The sequence below is a fragment of the Numida meleagris genome, chromosome 13 (genome assembly GCF_002078875.1).
Source record: "Numida meleagris isolate 19003 breed g44 Domestic line chromosome 13, NumMel1.0, whole genome shotgun sequence".
Lineage (NCBI taxonomy): Eukaryota > Metazoa > Chordata > Aves > Galliformes > Numididae > Numida > Numida meleagris.
The window spans coordinates 2892078-2913855 of NC_034421.1; the positions used below are offsets into that span (position 1 = coordinate 2892078).

At 49.8% G+C, this 21778-nt stretch overlaps 2 protein-coding genes across 10 annotated transcripts in view; one reads left to right on the top strand and one right to left on the bottom strand.

Annotated features, from left to right (window-relative positions):
* Positions 1–21778, top strand: part of ELFN1 (extracellular leucine rich repeat and fibronectin type III domain containing 1) — a 79224-nt gene that overhangs the window by 22624 nt on the left and 34822 nt on the right. The window contains exon 2 of one of the 2 annotated variants that reach the window (XM_021412104.1): positions 8858–8989. The gene's annotated coding sequence lies outside the window, so the exon portion shown is untranslated. Of the gene's footprint in view, positions 1–7693; positions 8990–21778 lie in introns of those variants that run through there. The other variant, XM_021412105.1, reaches the window with a different exon arrangement.
* Positions 9568–21778, bottom strand: part of MAD1L1 (MAD1 mitotic arrest deficient like 1) — a 380749-nt gene continuing 368538 nt past the window's right edge. For all 8 annotated transcript variants that reach the window (XM_021412108.1, XM_021412106.1, XM_021412115.1 and 5 more), the window contains one exon: positions 9568–21762. The gene's annotated coding sequence lies outside the window, so the exon portion shown is untranslated. The remainder of the gene's footprint in view (positions 21763–21778) is intronic.

The window sequence follows — 21778 nt, forward strand, 5'->3', positions numbered from 1 at the left end:
TGGGAAGGGGTGGATCCTGGCTCCACCCTTCCAGTCACTCAGGTGCATTGCATGCACCTGAACTCCCCTGGGTTGGCCCTGCCTTCCCACCAGGTGCTCCATCACTGCTTCAAGCCATGACTTAGCATTTCTGCTACAAGGTGGCAGTCTGGTAACGTCTCCTTCCATTTATTCCCCTATTGCCATTTCATTTTCTCATGCTGGTCTTTGAAGTGGCAGTGTCTGGGTTTGCTGTAGAGTTCCTGCAGTCCTGTGGAGCTCCGGCTGTGGGCTCTGCACAGACAGCCTGCCCCATGCTGTAACAGCAGGAGTGGAAGCTGGAGAGGTTTGGGCAAGATGGCTCTGAGAGAGGTATAGAACTCACTTTACTGAGGGGACTGAAATTGGCCCCCACTACAGTGTTGGCAATAATAATCTTATTGGTTTCTGGAAGACTGATAGCAGAATACCCCCATGAGGACAATAGAATTATTTTTAGAGTTGCATTAGCAGTAGGAACTGGACAGGTAACAGCTAAAACCATTCTTGTTTCCCATCTTATTTTGATATGTTAAAAGATCTTTCAACCACAGCTATTCTACCATGCCATGCTCACTCACATAACTGCCCAGTTCATTGTCATTGCAGTTTATTATCACTGACACCAGCCCATGGCAAAACTGGGAAAGGAGACACTTCTGTACCAAACAGCTCTCAAGGTTGCAACCAAATCCTAAAAATTGTGAGTTGTGACTGCTTGAAACCAGGAAGATGGGTAGAAGAATATATCTGCTCTTTCAGAACTGGGGTGTTGATTTTTGGATGCTTGGGTTCACTAATCTCAGAAAAGTCCAAACTTAGCGAAAGGATCAATCTGCCTGAAAGGGTATGCTCAGCTGAGACACTGGTCTTGCAACTTCCAAGGCAATGCTTTGGGGGGGTTGGGTAATCTGTACCTTTTGCATGACATAAACGAATTAGATGAGATGATCAGGCACCTGAGTGCCCCAGGTCTCTGTTAATCATTGATACAACCACAGCGTGTGCCTGTGATGAGGAAAGCGAGAGGATTTCTATTTCTCCATCTCTTGTCTGCAGAGAGCTCTGTTTCCCTCGTGTCTCCTCCCCATAGACACTGACCAAGCGCTCCTGACCTACCACTGTTGTGACACTGCACTGCCACAGCTTGGGTTGCTCTCACTGCCTAATTCTCACAATATAAAGGCTAAGTGCCTAGGCTAAGTTCATCATCTAGACTTCTCCATAGTGGTAGAGAAAGTTCAACACCTCCAGAATGTAATTCATCCCATCCAAAAATAGATGTTTAAGACAAGAAGAATGAATCACTCTCTGGGGGTTGGTGTGCATTTCTGTTCACGGATGATAAAAGAAGTCTAGACAATTACCTTAACCTAGACATCCAGCTGTAAGACACCTTCAGCTGTGTGAGATCCAGCTATGCTTTCAGGTCCCCGAAGACAGATTTCAAAACCCCTGTTCAAATGCTTTCTGATTTCCCTGCTGCTTTCAAGATGAAGTCACTTTTGACAATCAGACTGTCTTCGTCTCAGTGAGACACATATGGCAGTTTTACCATAACTGAATAGCTTTTTAATGAAAGGGTTTTTACCCTCAGCCCCATCTGGGAATTGTCCACGAGAAGTTGATGATGGTTTCAGGACTATTTCTTTCTATTACTGGCTGAATCATTGCCATCATTAAATATTGCTGCATAATTTCCTCACGAGGAATCTGTTTCACGTAGATAATATTCAAAATGTGGTCCCCGTTGGTTACTTTGATTGAATACATGCCACACCACATGTCCTCCATGAGTGTAAGCACAACTCTCCGGCTGGTCAGTTGCAAACACTCATGTTTGTGAGTTCATTTCTCATGCTCTGACATCTCTCATCCTCACTCCCAATGTCATATTTCCTCATTTTTACCTCTTTTTGAACTCATTTTTTAAAGCACTTGGGGAAAGTTAGACGGGGAAAGTCAAGGGAGGACTGCAGAAGGAAAGGGAAAAGGCAAGAGTGCCACAAGAGCGTAGAGCATAGAGTTCATCCAGGGAGCCCTGGAGGAGAAGGCTCCTTCCTTTTGGTGGCTCTGGAGAAAAGAACAACTCAGTTTACCTTGAAATATATTTGAAGATCTAATAGCTCTGATTTTTGCTTTTACACTATTATTCACCATTGCCTCTCTTAAAAATTCAATTGAATATGAAAGCATAGTCTTCAAGGGAAATATTGATATATTTTCACCATAATCGCTAACAGAAAAGAAGTTCCTTTTGCCCCCTTTTTATGGGGCACTAAATTCAGATGACTCCTGAGACTAAATTTATTTATTTTTTTGCAAGTGTACGCAAATTTTTGAGTTGCCAAATAAAAAAAAATAGTAATAATAATTTTCACAGTGATGCTACAGGGGTCTCTTGACCTCTCCTGCCAAGACATCTGCCCACTGCTGCTGATGGGAGCCCGTGCTGCCATCCGAGCCGAAGCGATGGATATGTTTCACTCTGGGAGTTCCCCGCTTCAGACCTCGCTGTGTCAGCTCCGAGCGCAGCCTGCCAAGATTGAAGCAAATATTCAAGAAAAGGTTGAGGTATTCACTGAGCTTGAACTATTGTACGAGAAATACCCCGAAGCAAAAACAGAGCTATGAGACACCATCACACGGAGTCGCTTCCCCCACCCTGGCAGGCACCATGCTGTACCAGACAAACTCCTCCAGATAGGATCCAGGCAGAGATGTTTGCTTAACACAGCAGCTCTTTGAAAAGGCAAATAAATGGACAGTGAAGCTACACAGACATGTCACTGTGCAGCGATTTCCGTTTAGCATTTACGTTTAGTGCCAGGAAACCCTGACTCATGTATATGAAATCAGAAGGAAAGGAAGAAAGCAGTTGTTCATTATTAGAGCTTCGAATTGGGCATGTGGTGGAAATTAGCATTAAAAAGCATGTAGGTTACAAAGAGAGGGGCTGGCCCTGGCAGTACAGGAGGCTCGAACACCCCAGCTCTGCAATGAGGAGTTGTGCTTTAGTGGGGCATTCTCTCACAGGTGGGCTTTGCCCATGGGATGTTCCCACTGGAGAAGGACCCTGAAGCTCAGTGTTACTCATGGTGAGGCTCTTGCTCACCTCGAGGTGGGGGAAGGCAGGTCCTGAATATTCTTGGAATTCCTCCAAATTTACGTCAAGGCAATGGTGATCGAAGGCAAGGAAGGCAAGGAAGAAGAGCCTTTTAATAATTGTCAGAAGTAAGATAAATGAATGAGAGCAACCTCCAAGAGAAAGGAGCAACCTCAGATAGAAATCCCAAGGTCTGAAGATGAAAGCTCATATTTAATGGATACTTTGGGTCAAACTGAAGGAGCCTACAGCCCTTCAGCAGGGGGCTTCAGTTTCAGCTGTCCTTTTCCAGACAGATCAGAAGTATATCGTCTTTCTTCCTCTAGTTATTTCCCCTTGCAAAAGATGAACGTGTTCTGCCTTGAGTACCGGTACCAGGGCCCAGGGAGGGGTTGGCACCTTACGGTTTGCTGGTCAGGAGTGCATGGGAGCAGATGCTGTCGCAGCAAATATTTTTGACGGTACCAGGGAGGAAGAAGCAGGTAGAGATGCTGCTGCAGGGCACTGAGGGCTTGATTTCCACAGCAGCTCTTTGCATATAACCCTGGGAGCGGCAAAAAGCAGCAAGGAAGCATGCCATCCCTGCTACTGTCTTCATCTGGAGCTGCCCAGCTGTGCTGTATAAATACCAATCCATTTCCTTGCATCTTGGTAATTCCAGTGCCCTTAAAATATGACAAGAGCCAATCTATCAGCATGGGGCAGAGCAGCTCACAGCATTGGCAAAATATTCAGCAGATACTCCTGGTCAACAGCATGAGAGATGCTGTAACACTGGTCACACGAAGGACTAGGTTGGCACATGGGGGTGTGTGGGACCAGGTGGATCTGCTGGGGTGCTCCTCACCCACGTGCCACCCCTGCCTCAGTGACAACACACAATCCCAGCTGGTTTGCAGACCGAGACTTTGCTCTGGGGCATGGGAAGCTGCCTGTCAGGGCTCATCTCCACCTCTGTGCTGGCTAGGACAGCTTCAGAGAGTTGTTAAGAAGCAAGACGCGCTTGGCGTGAATGATTAAAATACCCGCTGTGCTGTTAAATGGTTTGGAGGCAGCTTTGGAGATGTGTGAGAGAGAGGTGGCTGCTGTCTTTGGAGGAGTCCTAAGGAAAGAGGAAGGAAGAGGATTGATACCCAGTGGGAAAGTGGGATGCTCCGTCTGGCAGGAGGAGAGGTGATGCTGGTGGCTCCCGCAGGGATATTGGTTGTCCCTGCCCACCGAGAGCAGAGTGGAGGGGTGTGAAGGACAAGAGGAGGACCTGGAGGAAGGCAGAGTCTTGCCAAGGGGCTTTGGGCTCTGTGTGAAATGCGTCTCTCTGGAGAGCTTGCCTCTATGGGGAAGGCACAACAACATGGGGTGGGGGAATGGGGCAGCACCACCGCTTTGGGGACAGCGAGTGACCACCGCAGCACGGGGCACCTCACCTGGGCACGCACAGCCAGCATCAGGGGAGGACGCGCTGCCTCTGCTGAAGTTATCGTTCCCCCAAGATATCAATTAGATTCCGAAACGAAAACAGTTTCCGCATGAACAATTAACAAAGAGCTTCCTGCAGCCTCACAGCGGCCGGCTCCTCACGTTCTTTCGATGTTGTCGCTACCCTCAGCTGCCTCCGAGTTTTTGTGGCGATAGCACGAAGCCCACCCCACTGAGGGGCTCGGTGCAGCACGGGGAGATATGAAACGCCCCGTTAGCATCAGGGCTGCCGGAGCGTGGAGCTGGGAAGCGGTAAATCAACTCTTCTTGCAAAAAAAGAGGTTTCTAGGCTGAGGATGGAGGGAAAATGGCATTCCCCATGAGTTAGTTTCAGATTGAATTAAACAACTGGATGACTGTATATAAATGTATGTATACACCTCTGCCACACAGGGCCCGGGCAATTCTAATGTGGGGTCACTGTATAGTGACTTTTCTTCCTCCTTTTTTTTTTTTTTTTTTGCTTCAGCCACTGATCTGAAAAATCACAGCTTTGCCATAAATACCTCCAGGGCAAGCAACAGCAGGATTTTGAGGGGAAGCCAGGAAAAAGGCCATTGGTGGGTCAGGGCACAGGCGACAAGCGGGATGGGAGGGCTGCGTGTGGGTGCGATGTGAGGAGTGATGGCTGGTGGCTGCCCCTTGCCCATGGACCTTTGCCCATGGCAGGAGAGATCTCTCGAGCTGAAGCTCAGCGAATTAGTCCGCCTCTCCCCGATCGGAAGATGCGATCCGTCTAAAGATTTCCTTTAATTTAGAGCTGTGTAGAGTTTGAAAAGCTCTTCAAGTTCACTTGGGCTGATGAATTGGTAATTGAGTGTACCTGGATGTCGGTGCCATTGGTGCCTCTCTCTGCATTTGTATCAGTCTGTGTTTGTTTTCTGGAGCTGTAAATCACTCGGAGCTTGGAGAGGCTTTTATCAAATCCTGCTAGGAGCCAGTCGCTTTCCCTTTCACAAACACATTGCTAATGCCACGTGGAACCCACTGGCTTTGCTGCTCATTTAAAAACAATGAGGATGTTAAATGAAAAAAAATTCCTTAGCAACAGCGGGAAGGAGGAAGAACAGAATTGCTCTGATCTCTTCGGAGCTTGCTTCTTCAGTCTAATATCTGTCCCATTGATCTCCTAATATGCTCTGCTTTCAAAGCCTGATTTATTGCCCTCTGCTCTCTTATCTCCCTGCATGTCTCAGACCATGAGAGCACATGTTGTTCTCAGCTTCGCTGGCAGCTGGGTTGGGTTGTCCCCTGGTCAGCTGCCAACCACTGACCTTCCCCCTGCAGCACCTGGCCCAGCCTGTGGTAGGCAAAGAGAATTAAGAGCACAGTTCAAGGGACTCCTCCAGGTTTTCCAGCTTAATGTCTCCACGTTCTGCAACGTGTCATAGAATCGTAGAACCATTACGATTGGAAGAGGCCTCTAAGATCACCAAGCCCAGCTCCAGCCCATCCCCACCATAACCACCAAGCCGTGTCCCTCAGTGCCACATCTCCACGGCTCTGGAACACCTCCGGGGACGGTGACCCCACCACTCCCTGGGCAGCAGTGCCAGCGCATCCCCACTCTTTCTGAGAAGAAATGTTTCCTAATATCCAACCTAAACTTCCCCTGGTGCAACTTAAAGCCACTACTTCTCATCTCTGGTGTCCACTGCTCCAGAGACCTCAGGAGTTACCTGGCCTTCTCCATCAGCTGTAGGAGAACCACAACCAGATAGCCCCAGGGTTGTATGACAGAAACAACAGTCCTTGTTTGCAGTTCTTGGAGCCACTTGGGTCCTTCACCCAACTGGGAGGTGAAACAGCACCACGTGGCCTGCACGTGGCCAGCCCATGAGCGCAGCCTACATTTTGAATATAGATTGTTTTCAATGAGCTGTTACAGTGCTGTTTGCTCAGGGGAAAAATGGCAAGTTATTTCCATTAACAAATAACTGCGAGAACTTTGCGATGTGTGTGTGAACATTTCCTGAGCATAAAATGAGGTGAAGTTTGCCAAAGAGATTATTAATTATGAATTGTTCATTCAGCTCTAATTGCTTGGGTCTAGCTGTTGTTAGAAGGGCTGTGTGATGCCTTTGTTGTGTGCAGTTAAGGTCAGGTAAGTGTCGGTAGAAATTATTTCATGCTAAGTCAAGTTTTTGCTTGGGTGTAATGGGAATCTACCTGCTTAGTTTAGCAAGAGAGTAAATGATGCCGCCTTGTTGTCACTATGCAGCCCAGAGAGCTAATGGAGAGTGAGCTGTGCTTTATTGACTCCCACTTTCCTTGTAGAAGAAATAATTAAATTCACCTGCAGAATCCCCATCTTCTCATGCACAGCAGTGTGCAACTTCCCTGCTAACCAGATTAGAGATTACTCATGCCAGAATCACTGATGAGAAGGCACAAGATAGGAGGGATCTGGCTTGGCTTCCAGATCCCAGGTGGTATTTGCAGGATTTATGCTGAGGAACAGCATCACTGTTTTTCCTTTTGAGCAGCCAAACTTTGTCTGGAAACCCAGAGGAAGAAGCAATAGGGAACCCCACTGTCTGTCTTTCAACAGCATTTTCTGAAACGAAGCTGCACTTTCAAGTCTCGCCAGCTTCGCTTTCACTTTACAGAATATGTTCCCATCTCAAAAATACCGGGTTATTTGTTCTTAACACCGTAATATTCCCATCCGACATTCACTCTCCTGGAAATCACCAATCCTGCGTTCCCCTACCTGCATTCAATTACCTGTCATTGTTCTTGTTCTGCTGCCCTTCTCTCTCCAATTTAGAGATTATATTTCATAACTGACCTCCAACTACCTATTGCCTCCCTGTGACACTTCTCACCCTTTGTCTACCTGATTGATTAGTCCATTATGTTTTCCATTCTCCAGATGACTTACAGATTGCCTGGTATCTGTCACAGGCTTGCTTTTCTTCTGCAATATTTATTCTTGGAGTTTTGCAACGCCCTCCGGCTGCCATTCTCTCTCCCTGTTCGCTGTCCTCCACCTGCCTCTCTGGCTAATGTCTAGTTTGGAAAGAGAAGAAACCTGTCGCAAAAAAGTGTCCTATCTGCTGTGAGTTCACACACATGCTACTTAAAGACCACACTTAAGACACGGTCATTTTTCAGTGGGACTCTTTATTTTCTCAGCATCATTTGGAGGTAATAAAATGTCACCAGATCGGACGGCAATCGGCAGCGCAGTTTGGGAGGCAGCTTTCTCCAGAAAGCGTTCTCACCTGCATAAGTCAATGAAACAGCAGCCAAGCAGGGAGCAAGGCTGGGTGTAAAGATGTGTGCACATAGCAGGGCTGTGCCTCTGCTGGGGGACAGGGCTGGGACATGTCCCAGATCCATCTCCCTGTGCTTGGCAGGGGTTGTCCAGCTCTGCTGCCACTCTTGCCGGGTCCCCGCTCTGCCCATCACTCTGACATTTAATTAACTGCCCTGCCCGCCTGCATCTCACACTGAATTTGGATTGCCTTTCTGAAATACTTCTCAGACCACGTCTGAATAAGGATAGCAGGAGGGATAATAAAGTGCTCGTCGCTAATGTTGCTATGACTCTTATTGTGCTGATGATAATGAAACAAGGCACTGAGTATTGTGGAGATGAGTCGTGCTGTGGTCAGTGTCACTTCTCCTTGCTGTGCTGGTTGTCTCACATCAGAGCGAGCAGGGGCCTGGCCTCACAGCAGTGTTGAGGACAGGGAGCCCTGGCCAAACAGGGACCCAGAACTAAGAACAATGAAGGGGTGAGAAGTGAGCAGTGAGGACAATAAAATTGCAATTAAGAATTAAAAACACATCCGACTGATTCCCATGTGAAAGGGTGATTAAGCTTATTGAAATCTGTCTGTGTGGCATGGCTAGTGCTGGTGCTGGTGGTGGCTCTCCACTCCCCGAGGAGCTCTGTGCTGATATCCCTGCTGGTATCTGCCCCGTGCATGCCCAGAGCTATCTGTCTTCCTGCATCCCAGTCAGTCCCCATTTGGCATTCATCCCATTTCTCTAGCCTCAGTCCCAGGTTGCCCTCCAACATTTCTTACAGCCCGTCCTCCGCTGGCGGGTGGATTTCCTTTGCCTTATGATGCTGAGCAGCTGATCTCACTGCTGGGACCTCTCCATGGTCCTCTTCCCATACCCATCTGCTCCCTGCACTGCTGCAACTGGAGCAGCTGTGCTGTCCCTGGGACAGCTTCGTGTTACTCAACACTTTATACCCCCGATAGCAAATTCCCCCTAATGTTTTCATTTCTGTCCTTGCAGTTCCAACACCAGTGGTGACCATTCTGCAGGACCCCCAATGCTGTGCCCAGTGTGCCTCGCAGCCCCCCCAGACACCAACTAGCAGACCTTCATGACTTCAGCAGGAGCCAGCAGCAACACACAGGCACAAAGGTAAGGAGTGACCTTCATAGTTGCATGTCCGAAGTGAGAGAAGTAGGCTGATGTGAGACAGATGGACATGGGAGAATGATGGTGAGCTGGGCACTGAGCATGGACCTTCCTGGAGGAAGCCATGTGAGTAAGCTGCAGCTGCTACGCTGCTGAGGGTGTGCTAGCAGTGCAAATTATCATGGTTTTATATATATATATATATATATATATATATATATTCAAGCTTATATATATATTATATATATATATAAGCTTGAATTCACATTCTCCCGTTAAGATTTAAGGGATACAGAAAAAATGCATTTTTTCCCCTGAATGTGTACCTCCATTCCAGCTTCCACAAAATGGTGTTTTACAAAGCAGAAAAAAAAGCACATCAGGTTCACATTGGTGCTGTAATTTAGTTTTCTAAGCCCAGAGTTGGCCATGTGCTTCCCGTTGAAATGACTGGCTGTGCTGGGCACACTAAGAAGCATTCTTCTTCCTTCTCATCTCCACCTCGGCATTATGAAAAGAGTTTTCATCAGTTCATCGTGAGAAGGAGATAACTTTTGTATAAAAGTGCACAGTCGACAGGGTTGAGTTTTCGGATAGAGTATAATTTTATTTTTTTTTTGCACTGTTATTATTTAAAATATGCTTTTTAAGAGGACAAAAGGGAACAGTTTAATGGAAACAAATTTCGACAGCAGAATGTGCAGCTGGATAAAAAAAGATTATTCGTGTTATTGCTTGGGTAGACAAGTGAATTTGGATTTTGAGTACAAAAGGTGTTAAAAAGTGTGCTTAAACTTTTCTTCGGTGTGCTGTTGAGACTGAAAAGAATAATTTCAGGAGAAAAACTTTTCTCAGAGCTTCCATTTCCAGCATTGTAAAATCTATAGCAGTGGCCTTTTCCCACAGCTATTATCATGTTTTCACCTTTTCTTCTTTTACCTCGTTTGTCCTTTTTTGAAGAAAATGTAGTGCCAGCAAAAGGCGCGCGGGTGCATGGGCTTGAGCCAGGGTGGGATGGTAGTGCTGGGTGTATGGGCATCGCTCAAGGCCATATGGGACGGAGAGGGTGCAGTTGTTGCTGGGAGGCAGGGACTGATGAGCAACTTGGGTTGGGGCCGCTCATTGGAAAGCACCTACAAGTCTCCAGCTCCCAAGGCCCACTGCCAAAGAGGTTTTTAGCCAATGAGGACGCAAAGATAAGCAGAGTGTAGGTGCTCAGGTCCCTTAGGCAGACACGGAAACATCAGCAGTGCAGACAGATGGACAGCAGTGAGTGTTCTGCTGGAGCCAGACCCAGAGCCAGGCAACAAATTACAAATACGAGTGCCAAAACAGGCTGGGACACAAAAGATAAAGGACAGTTGTGTTATTTGAACTGATAAGCCCTGTGTCTTGAAGATGCTTGCATCAAAGTCTCCTGTAGGGTTTTCACAATTGAGTGTTATATCATCCTGCACTGAGTTACCAAAGATTTAAATGGGACTTGCAGAGAAAGCAGTGTGCCTGCCAGAAAGCAGCAGAATAAGAGTTTGTGAACTCTTAGGCTGAATAATTTGAGATTGGTCTCTGTGGACACAGACATGTTGCTCCTGCAGGGCAGTGATTGCAGCTGCTGGTCTCAACCCCTTGTCTCCTTCCTCCTTCTTCTCCCCAACCTCTGCATGGACAGGGTCAAATGCTGCCCAGCCAGCACGAGCAGTATCTCCCCCTTCCTTGGCAATCATTGTCCCTTGTGTTCCTTTCCGAGAAGCCCTTTCACAAGAAAGAGGATATTTTCAAGGGTTGCAAACTTTCATCTCAATGTACATTTTCATGGCTATTCACTTTGGAAGAGATGGAGAGGTAGTTTACTCTATTAGACCAAATGAAAGGAGCCTATGCAGGCAGCCATGCGGTATTGTGCAGGGGGTCAGAGGGTTGTAGAGGAGAGTCCTCTGAGGCTGCCACCGCGCTTCTTGCAGAGGCTGACAAGGAAGTGTTGATGTTTAGTTTGGCTTTGCTCTTTTTCATGTTGTGTAGAGTCCCTTTCAAACCAGCACCGACATCTTCAGCGTGGTAGCGTCACTGCTCTAGCCGCGATGGCCTGATAGCAGCAGGATCTGTAGGCAAGCAGAATGCGTTTGGTGAGATGAAGCAGGCAAGCTTGGAGTTGGCTGTGCTCATGGCACTGGGCTGCTCATTTTGGAGGCAGAGGTCCAAGAGGGTGTGGGGTTGGGGACCCCCAGCCAGTCCATGCCTACATGGGCAGCTGGTGACACTCGATGGCATGGCCCCTTCTTCAAGCGGCTTCGTGCAACGAGCAGATGACTGAAAACCATCTTCTCCTGGGCAATCCACTTCATTCATCAATTAAATTGTTTACTGTGAACAGTTTGGCCCCATCCAGCTCCAGGATTTCAGCCTTGTAATTTTGCTGGCAGAGGATGCCAGCGCCATGTCCGTGAAATCTGCCTGCCAACTGCTTCCCCCGCTAAGCATTTTCTAGGCTAACGATCCCAAACATCTTGCCAGCAGCCCCAGCTCCGTCCCTTTCAGGGCAAGCCACTCATTTAAACATGAGCACCTCTAAATGACTCCATCTGCTAAGTGACGTTAGGAAAGAAAAGATTATAGGAGGAATTATTGCCACGTCCTCAGGTTATAACCCTGCTATCAAATGGGCTGGAGGAACAAGGGGACTGTGAGGAGCCGGCAAAGGCTCAGAACCACCTGGGTGACCGTCAGCTTGATTTATTTTCTTGCTCATTAGATAAATTAGAAAACTGGCAAAAGAAATTGTCATCCTCTCCCAGCTGCTTGGGAACCTGCCACGTGGCACAAGACTGGGCACAGGGACATGCAGCTCCTTCCCAGCTCCTCATCCCTGCGCCGGTGCCACCTGGTACTGGGACAGGGACGTGGGATGGGTCCTGGACTGCTGGTGCCACGTCTCTCCTCAGTGGTCCCCTCATCCCAGACTGGCTCAGTGACCCACCTGGCAGACCACCGGCAATGACTTGTCTTGCAGTTCTGTGATAGTGCTGGCTTCTGAATAGCAAGGCTTACAGATGGAAGCAGTGATAGCAATATTGCTTTTGAATAACAGCTTTGACCTCAGAACCATTCATTACCTTCATTTCACAAGTCAAATACACTATAGCAAAATAACCCAGTCTGTGGATGTGTTGTCAGCCAGAACCTGCTGCCCTTCAGAGCTGCTGGGCAAGGCTCTGGTCTTTGGTTTTCAGGTGGGTTATGATCCACCTGCCTGCAGCAGCCACTCCTTCTGCTTACGAACTGGACTCATTTCTGTGCATCAGAAGGATGGAGCTTAACAGCCCAATTTGCTTTAAACCCCTGGGCAAAACAGCAGCCAGGAGGCTGGACTGCAGTTATAGTGCCGCTGACCTAAAAGCTCAATGAAATCTTCAGACCACGTAACCACATGTTAAATTTGGATCATTTACACCATCCACACTGCAGAGAAAGTCTGCTTAGCTGCTTTGGATGCACTTCCATAGCATGAAATGAAGACACGGTTGCACACGGTATTTACATACAAGGATGAGCTTCCAGCCAGGGTGAGCTATTGCAGACGGCAACACGTTGCTCAGCAAACACAGAGGAATCCCTGCTGCCTGCAGAAGCTGAAGGTGGGGGAGAAACAAGGCAGGAGACTTGGGGATGGAGGGATGGTGGCTGGCACCGGGGTCCCCTGTCTCCTATAGGTCCCTTGTCACTCTGGGACAAGATCTGCACCAGGACGTGCATGTTCTGTGAGCTGTGCAAATGCTGCACGGTAGCACGGGGTGAGGGAGACAGGGCTAATTCCTTCCTGAGATGTACAAGGAATCGGCTTATGGCCTGAAGCTCTGATTACTCTTAGCTGAGCCTGGTGAGGGTAACCTCACACACAGCCTGAAGTCACCCAGCTTTTTTGCAAAATCTGGGGGCTCACCTGGACTCACCTGACCCAAGGGAGTGGGGGAAGAGACCTGAAGCCCCAAATGCACCAGGTGGGCAGCACCACCTGACCCAATGGAGCGATGTGCCGAGCAGCACCATCCACCCTTCGAGCCCTGTGTGGCAGCATCTGCCATGGCATCCCAGAGAGTCACTGCTTGGGCTCCTGGTGTCTGCACGTGTCCTGCCACCAGCAAGGTCCAGCCCTTGGTTGCATCTCCACCACCACCTCCATAGGATGCCTTCCCTTGTGGGATAGGATGTGGGCTGTTGTGGAGGGATGAGATGCCATGAACCAGCGACCCTGGCCCCTACCGGCACGTGGCACAATCAGCAGGCTCGGCTGTGCAGAGCCCCGTGGGTGGGATGCAAAATGAGATCATGGCCGGCCCCACTGAGCCTCCAGACTGGGGCATGAAAATCTAGCAAGAAGATTAAAAGGTGTCCCCAGGCAGAAGAGGGTATTTATTGCTCTCTTTGCGGCTGAGGTGCGCGTGGCGTGGGTGGCACAGGGCTGGTCACCTCCCTGGAGCATCTGCACATGAACAGCGCCGTGTCCCCATGGGGACTGATCCTGGGGGCAGGGCAGTGGCCAGAAAAAGCCTCTTCAGAGCTGCTGGGCACCTCTGATTTCCCCTCCCTGTGGGCCACGTTTTCCTCCTCTTTTAGTAGGGAGAAAGCTAGGAAAGATTGTCAGGTGCTTCTCACTGCTTCTAGGAAATGAAGGGCCTGGAAATGTGCTCTGAAGTCACTTTTCCTCTGAAAAGACCCTGATATATGACTGAGAAACACAGCCCTTCCTTGGTCAGTCCCAAAATCTCAGTGCAGTTTGGGAGAAGAGTGACATTTTCTGAATGCCATCAAAATCCACGCGTATTTTCAGTGTGGAAACAAGAATATCCATGGGGATATGGATATTAGATCCTGGCTGGGGTGGGCCAGCAGCTTTCCCAAATCAGACACTTGAAAGCAGTTAGGATCCAAACCAACCCCTTAATAAAACTCTGTGGTAATGACTGAATTATATTTAAGAGGCTTATTCGTACTAAGTAAATGCAAATAGTTTACATGGAAAACATTTCCCATTAAGCTCATTTCTACATAAAATGCTAACAGATTGAGATTATGACTCTAATGATTATTTTTATTGCTGGTTTGCATTTAAATGGCATAAATTTCCCCCTACTGTTCTCTCTTTGGGTTAAATCAATAAAACCTATTAAGAAGGTCAGTCTTCCCCCAAGATTCCTCCCTCTCCTCTTTCTGGCTCATCTCCACGGGTGCCCTTTCCATCCACCCACCACCACCAGAGATTTCGCAGAGCTGCCTCCATGACGCTGGTGTTGAGGATTTGAAATTCCCCTTTAGGGATGGGCGCCTGCAGAGCAGCTCAAGGGCTGCTGGGGGCTGGTCCTCTGCACAAGGAGACGTGGCTGGAGCTGGCTCTTCTTGGAGCTCCTCTATCATCTCCCTTCCTGCTTTATCACAGCCCCTATCCCTGCACCGATGGGGCTCGCAGTGCTCCTGCCATGCTCCTTCAAGGAGCGGCTCATCAAGTGGGTGCGGGGTTTCTGTTTGGAGCTGAGTTATCCTGGTATATACACAGCAAAAGATTTTAAGATGCTGACCTTTAAATTGGGCTTCTTCCTGCTCGTGTAAGGAGGAGGAGGGTTGGGTGCCCAAATCTTATTTATTTTAATGACATATCCCTCATGTGGAGTCTTTGAAGTGCTCGGCTTTAATGCAGCTCCCCTCCCTGTGCTATAACTTGGCTGTGCCATCCAGGGGATGTCTCTGCTTCCTTGGTAGGGCCAGGACCTAGAGATCTGCGGGGCCACCATCATCCCACAGCTACTCACAAGCAGTTCTGTGCCCAGGGCAGAAGCATCCAACCCAGGTACCATCATGCATCGGTTTGTGGGCTCATGGCAGTGCTAGCACTGGGTTCTCCATGCTCCTTCATCAGCATTGCTGACCTTTCTTTCCTCCATTACTCTCAGCATCACTTTTTTCTCAGCTTCATTTGCATAGGTTTCACGTTATCCACGTTTTTGCTTTGTCCCTGTTATCCCATTACCCTGGATAATCAAAGCTGGCTGTAATAGAAACAGCAGAAACAATTTGCTTACCGTCCTATTACAAGATATTCCCTCCACTAAGTCTGAGAATACCTGCAGTTCTCTAGTAATGCTAATTAACTGTGCGTACATATAGAAAGGGAAGCTAACAGCACCACGACCCTTTGGGATGGTGGGGATTAAAGGAAGATAAGATATTATTCTCCTTTTTCTCTGTGCTTCAGTGTGTCCTCACCCTCAATGGAAATCACTTTGCACTTACAGAATAAAGTGTAATACATGGCGTGGGGAGCTGCTGACTCTGCAGAGAGGAAGGAGCAGATTTCCCTGCTTGCAAACCCACAATGAAATTAATGATCCCACTGATGTCTTACTCCTTGCCCTTGCTCTCAGAGTGAGGTTGGATGGGGCAGTCCTCCCTCGTGCTGGGCTGCTTCCCAGCAGCGCATCCCATGGTGTGGGTCCAGTCCTATCAGGGCACTGGTTCCTGGCAGTTATCCCCTCTTTGTTTTGCATGGCATAACACTGTGGGCTCGGGATTGACACAGCCTGTACATGAGGATACATGGGGCGAATTCCCACCCTTTGGAAGCAGCATCCTCTACAAGTCTCATATGAGGCTCTTTTTTGAGCGGCAGCCAAATAAAGAGTCATTTAACGCAGCCAGACATGCACGGAGAATTGTCAGAGTCCTCCGTGCAGGAGAAATCCCACTCAGGTCCACCCACCAGCTCCTCGCCGAGCTCCCCAGCTCCTTGGAAAGCAGCGAACTCAGTCACCCAAAATGCAGCCCCACGGAGCAGCCCCACAACATCCGTGGGTCTGAGCCACCCTTTGGGGGTGACAGCTGCAGGAGCCAGCTCTCCCCCTGCCTCCAGGTCTTAAACGGGAGAAAGCCGTTACCTGGTAATTAATTGCCGCACCTCTGATGAAAGCCTCGTGTTGAGGGTTTCACCACGTCTCTCATCCCCCAGGTCTGCCAAGGAGTTTTACGCAGCTGTGACTCAGAGAGAGGCATCAGTGGAGGGAGTCTGCAGATGCAGGCAGCAGCTATGATGTGGGGTACAAATAACATATGTGCACCTGTAGATGTGTGACCTAGGAGCTCGGGACCTTCCCTTCCCCAGCGGTACCAACTTCTTTACACAGTCCCTGCATTGTGTGGTGGCTCTGGCCATGTGAGAGGGCTCTGATGAGGGCACCTGTCAGCCCCAAAGCAAAGCCCCTTGTCCTATTACCTGCCATCTGAGATGTTTGGGTTCTGATCAGGCAGTGTGAGCATTAACTGCAGGAGCAGGTTCAGAAAGGAAAATGTGATAAGCTCGCCTTGCAGGAAGGGTGGGATGGGAAATTGGAGTGTATCACTGTGGGCAGTTGGGAATTTCTTGTTGGTTTTACACAGCTGAGGCAAAGGTAAACTTCCTATTAACTTCTCCAAGAGAGTTTGTAATTATCTGACCCTTAAAATTAAAGATCTGGAGCTAAGCAGCAGGGCTACCGACTCCAGCACAGCTCTGCCAGCAGAGCCAGCAGCTTTCCACGGCAATCGCACTCAGTGCTGTTCTGTCTCTTCAACTCCTGATGCAATTTGGGGGGGGGGGGGAAGCCAAAGGTTGAATTTACCAGCTTTGTTTCTCTGCCATTCAAAGGAGAAGCAGCTCAGATTTTAATTGGTGCTGAGTTCTCCAACAAGTAGCCAGGGCTGTCCTGAGTGCTGGCACCCAGGCAGAGCACAGCAGATGGGATGAGGGCTATTTGAAGTGCTTGGGCGCCCGCCACCCATCTGCAGGTATTCAGAGCTCTCCTTGCCTGCATCGTGCTGATCTGGGGGCAGAGAGTGGCTTTATTTCTGCTCATTAAGGCAATGGTCTCTTCTCAACACCGCGCTTCCTTCCACTGATCTTTGTGCGCAATACAGGGGAGCCACACACCGAGTGGTTTGCACTGGAGGTCACAGCACAGAGATAATGAAGTTGTTTTCCCACCCTTTGTATTTCTGGCGATACAGCTCTCCCTGTGCTTGCGCCTCTGCCTGGTGTTGGGACCGGAGCCCACAGGAGGAGGCCCATGGGCAATCAGCATGGGCTGCATGCTCCTGTGGAGAGAAGCAGGAGTAGCTTGGGTTGCGGTCACCCCCAGTTTAACCCCAACACCTTGGCCAAATGGAAGCCATCCATCCCATCAGCTTCTCTTGGGCAGGCTTTGCTAGGGCAGGCGGGGAGCTCAGGTCCCACCGGAGATGTGGCACCACGCGGTGATGCATGGAGTGCAGTGCCTCCCACCCTGAAGTGGCTCGAGGCTTTCAAAAATCCCTTCTGAAGGGATGATTCATCTGAAGACAAACTCTCCCTGCTCCCTTGGGCCATGCCGTGGTCATAGTGCCCTCCACGAGTAGAGGAAAGGGCTGGGTCTGTGCCTAGAAGAGCTGCCTGGCGGAGGCATCACTGGCTGGTACAGGATTTTTCCTTCCAGAGGTACAAGGGTCCCACCTGCTCCTCTCTAGAAGCTTCAGCATTGCTCCTACCTTTCTACCCACTGCTTTCCTGACCTCATCTCCCCATTCTAGTCACCTGGGTCTTCACCTCAGGATAGCACTTTTACACGTGCCCTGTGTCCGTCACACTCCTCAGAAATACCTGCTTTGCCCCAGGAACCTCTACTGCCCCCAGCACAGCCCTGTGCAAGGCAAAACCCTCAGCAAAGCACTGCCAGCCTGCCTAACCCAAAAGCTATCAGTCCCAAAGCCCAGTGGGGCGGATATAGTTATTGCTAGGAAGCTTTTTATTTACCATGACCTTTCTGACATTACAGTAAATGCATTTCAGAGCACGAGAAGTGTAAAAATAAACTGCAAAGAAATCAAGACAGCTAATTAGCCAAAGGTTACCGCTGGGCTTGGTGACTGTCAGCCCTTTTGAAGTTCTCCTTCGCACAGGCAGATGCGTGTGCAATGCTGCTGCTCCTTTGAATCAATGTCTTGGTTTCAAGAGTGTTTTCATAGCTGGATGTGACTAAGCACATGCGAGGCCTGTCACAGCAAGCCCGGGCAGGATGCACGCATCCTTTAACCTCGCGCTTCCCCGGCACCGCAGAGCATCGCAGAGCAGCACTGCTCTTGGCTCTGCTTGCAGCCAGGGCCAGACATGCATCTAACACTGCAGATATGCAGCAATGGGAAGTCAGGCAGTGCTGCCTCCTCCTGGGTCAGGGTCCTGTGTCCAGAGGGGAGCCCAGGTTGTAGCAGAAGCTGACAGAAGGGCCCCAAGGTCTGAGCTGTGCCCCCACCCCAGCCCACTGCCCTCCCTGCAGGTCTCTCCTCCTGCCCCTTTCCTCCTGCCTGCTTTGCTCCCTCCTCAACTTCCTGCTCATTTCCTTGCAGAGTTCACACTGCACACCGGGGCTTTGTGTGTGTGTGCAATTCAATTAAACAAAACACAATGAAATCAGGGAGAGCCGTAGACAGACAGCAATTCCCCACTCTCTGAGCGTGCCCTTGTCACACACGAGTTTGCATGCAGCAGCCCTGGGGATCCCTTGCTTGGAGTTCCCATCCCGCAGTCGCTCCTCACTCCGCTGTTTGGACCTGGGGCTGCTCACTGAGCTGTCTCCAAATGCTCAGCCTCCTCCATCCCTCTTCTCCCCTCTTTGCAGCTCAAAGAGACCCCACAAAAAAAACAGCAGTGCTGCTGCAGCGTGGGCCATTTGCTCAGCATCCCGGTGGTTTTCCTCCTGCTGCTTTCCTGCCTTTTTTCTCCCTTTCCCCCTGTAATCCACTCATACCACAAGCACACGCTTTGTAGCAATCCCTGCTACCAGCCAGGTTTCTCACCTCTCCCCCAACATGTGTGTGGCGATGGGAGCTCTCTCCTGGGGCTGCTCCTCCCCAGCTGGTTCACCCACACTGCTAAATTCTCCCATTCCTTTCCCCTCAGCTGCAATTCAGGGCTGCGAAAATGCACACAAAATTAGATTAATGCAATCCCGGGGCTCTGTACTCCTGCTTTGACAAGCAGCGTGGCAAGCAGAGGAGCCCCCACCCAGCAGCAGTGCCACTACACAAATCCTGCCCAGGGATGTGGGAGGTTGCATAGGGCAACCTCAGCACAACCCTACAGGGCAGCACCCAGGGACTGCCCATACCTGGGGCTCACTAGGAGAGCTGCAGCTCCCATCCTTGGGGTCCCAGTCACTGTGGTGGATGGGAGATGGTGACTGCATGCCCAGCAGAGGTGAGGCAGATAGAAAGTCCTGCCTCAATCGTGGCTCCTCCAGCCTGCACATGGGGACATGGGGGCCCAGGGTCCCCACAGCACAGGAATACATTGCAGCTGACACTGGTTCTGCAGAATTTCCCCTGCATGCAGCCAATGCACCTGGAGCTGTTCCCAGATGTCTCTCCTTATTAATGCCCCTCTAGCAATTTTCTGAGGACCAGCCTCCATCTCCAGCATTTAAAACAGTCTCTTCCTCTTTGATTTATGGATATTAATCCATGCCAGCAGGCAAGAGGCATGACATGTCTACATAATATATTCATTATTAAATTGTTTTTGTTCCTTTCCTTTCTCCTCCACCTCCAAGGCTGCACCTTTCTTATCTCTCCATAACATTTGAACCCGCGTGCTGCGCTCACAATGACATCTTCCAGCATGGAGCAGCCAGCATAATTTGCTAGGTCAATGTTACAGGTCCATACTTCCTCCCCAGGGGCCGCATTCAGACTCTGGCACAGAGAAGACCCTCTCAGCCCCACCTCCCGTGCCAGGGTGTGCCCAGGATGGTGGCATCCCATCAGTCCCACAGCACTTGTTCTGACAGCGACATGAGCAGGCCAATGGCACGAGCCTGCTGGCAGCCGTGCCTGAAGCAGCACCCAGGCAGGGATCCAGCAGTTGTGAGCCGCTGCCGCATGCATTCAGATGCTGGCTCTGGATCAGCAATGGCTAATGCTGTCCAGCCTTCTGATTCAAGGACCCAAACCCAGATAAAACAACGTGAGCTCCAGCGCTCCTATTCCCCACCTGCTTGGCTGCACACCTGGCTCTGGGCACTGTTGGGGGCAGGCTGGATTTGGGCCAGCAGTGGGCTCCCAGTGAGCTCACCGTGCTGGGAAGTGAGGAAGCAAGGATCTCTGGATCATGGTATGTGGCCCCTTCCATATCTATTCCTGCTCAGCATTCCTTCTCTTAACAGTAACAGAAAGCCAAGCTTGCCTGGCTGCTGTGCCCACTGCAGCACAGCCCATCCCACCCCTGCTCAGCTCCCCACCACCCAAGCTCAGCACTGCTTTCTCCAGACCTCCCACCACCCTGCCCCGAAACAGCACTTAGAGGAGAAGAGTGCAGCTAAAACCTGATTGCAGTCACCGTGAAGCAGCGGGACATTAGCAACTTCAGGAGCTCAAGAGCAGCTTGAAAAATATGTCTGTTTCTGTTGGTGAGAATGAATCTGTCCCAGTGGCAATAAGGCTGCTTTTGTTCAGCGGGCTCTTAGCAGTGATTATTGTTGTTTTTCAATTTAAAAACCAGACGGTCTATTTATAAAGTATAGCATGTGGATTGTGATTGTTTTTTTTTCCTTTGACCGAGCCCTTAAGGTGTGCTCTCAGTTCCACTATTGACAACCGAAAGGAGTGGAGGTGACTGCAGACCCCCACTAGGGAAATAAGAAGCACGGCTCAGCTTAGTGAGCAAGGCTGCAGCCACACTTTGCAGCCTTGGTGCAAGATGCCGGGTGGGAAAGGTGTGGGGCTGTAGCTGTGAAGTGCTTTTGATGGTGGTGAAAGGGCCCTACAGAGTCCCTGGATGGAGGTACCTTTGGTTGCAACCACACTCTGCTCTTGTCCAAAGTGGGAGGTTGATCAGAACTCCCCTTGGCACCACCTGCAATGCTCCCTTCGCATCTCAGCATGGGTTATTCTGGCAGGGCTCACTTTCCTGTGTCAGTGCAAGACATTTGGAGCATCCTGCCAAGGATGCTTTATCACAGAAACTTCTTAAGATGCAGGCACCAAGCAGCTTGTTGTAACGGTATCAAAGGCTCTGATTTGGGTGCTGTTAAACGCAGGGTTTGGGCTGCTTGGGCATGCTGGATTATCACTTTCCATGCAATCTGCACTGAACAGGAGGGAACACGAAGTCCCACAGCACACCAACGACCCAGCTGTGCAGCATTCAGCTCAGTGCTGACCCCAGAAGCAGCTGGGGCAGACCTCCTCCTGCAGGTCACCCTGTGCCCAGCCCAGCAGCCCCACCATGCCACCATGCCCACGCTGAGTCTGCCTTTTGTCCCCATTCCCACCACAGCTTATCTCCAAGTGCTTCTGCCTCCATTTCCCCACACAGCCCCTTTTACTCCCACCGTTTAGTTATTTTCTTAATTAAATATAGATTATGGCACTGGGAATAGGGATTATTACTTATTCATAAGCTACTTAGATTTTAAAGTGTGTGCAGAGCAGAGCTTATCACACGTCTGTGTCTGCATCATTACCATGTCAAGGGCTGGGGTGAGCTCGGCTTTACCCAAACCTTGCTCCTCTTCTCTCTCCTACTCAGAGCTCTCCCATCTCTTCCTCGCTGTCTCTTTCCAGCTGAGGCTTGCCAGCCTTTTCCCAAGGAAACCATTTTCTCTTCCAGCCCCTCTGCGACGCCTCTGCTTTACCCCCTCGCTGGGTCTGTTTGCATCTCGCTCCCGGCGCATTCCCCGTCCCTCCTGCTGTGTGTGCAGCTGAAGCTCGGCCTCTTCGCCTTCCGCCTGTGGAAGAACAGGG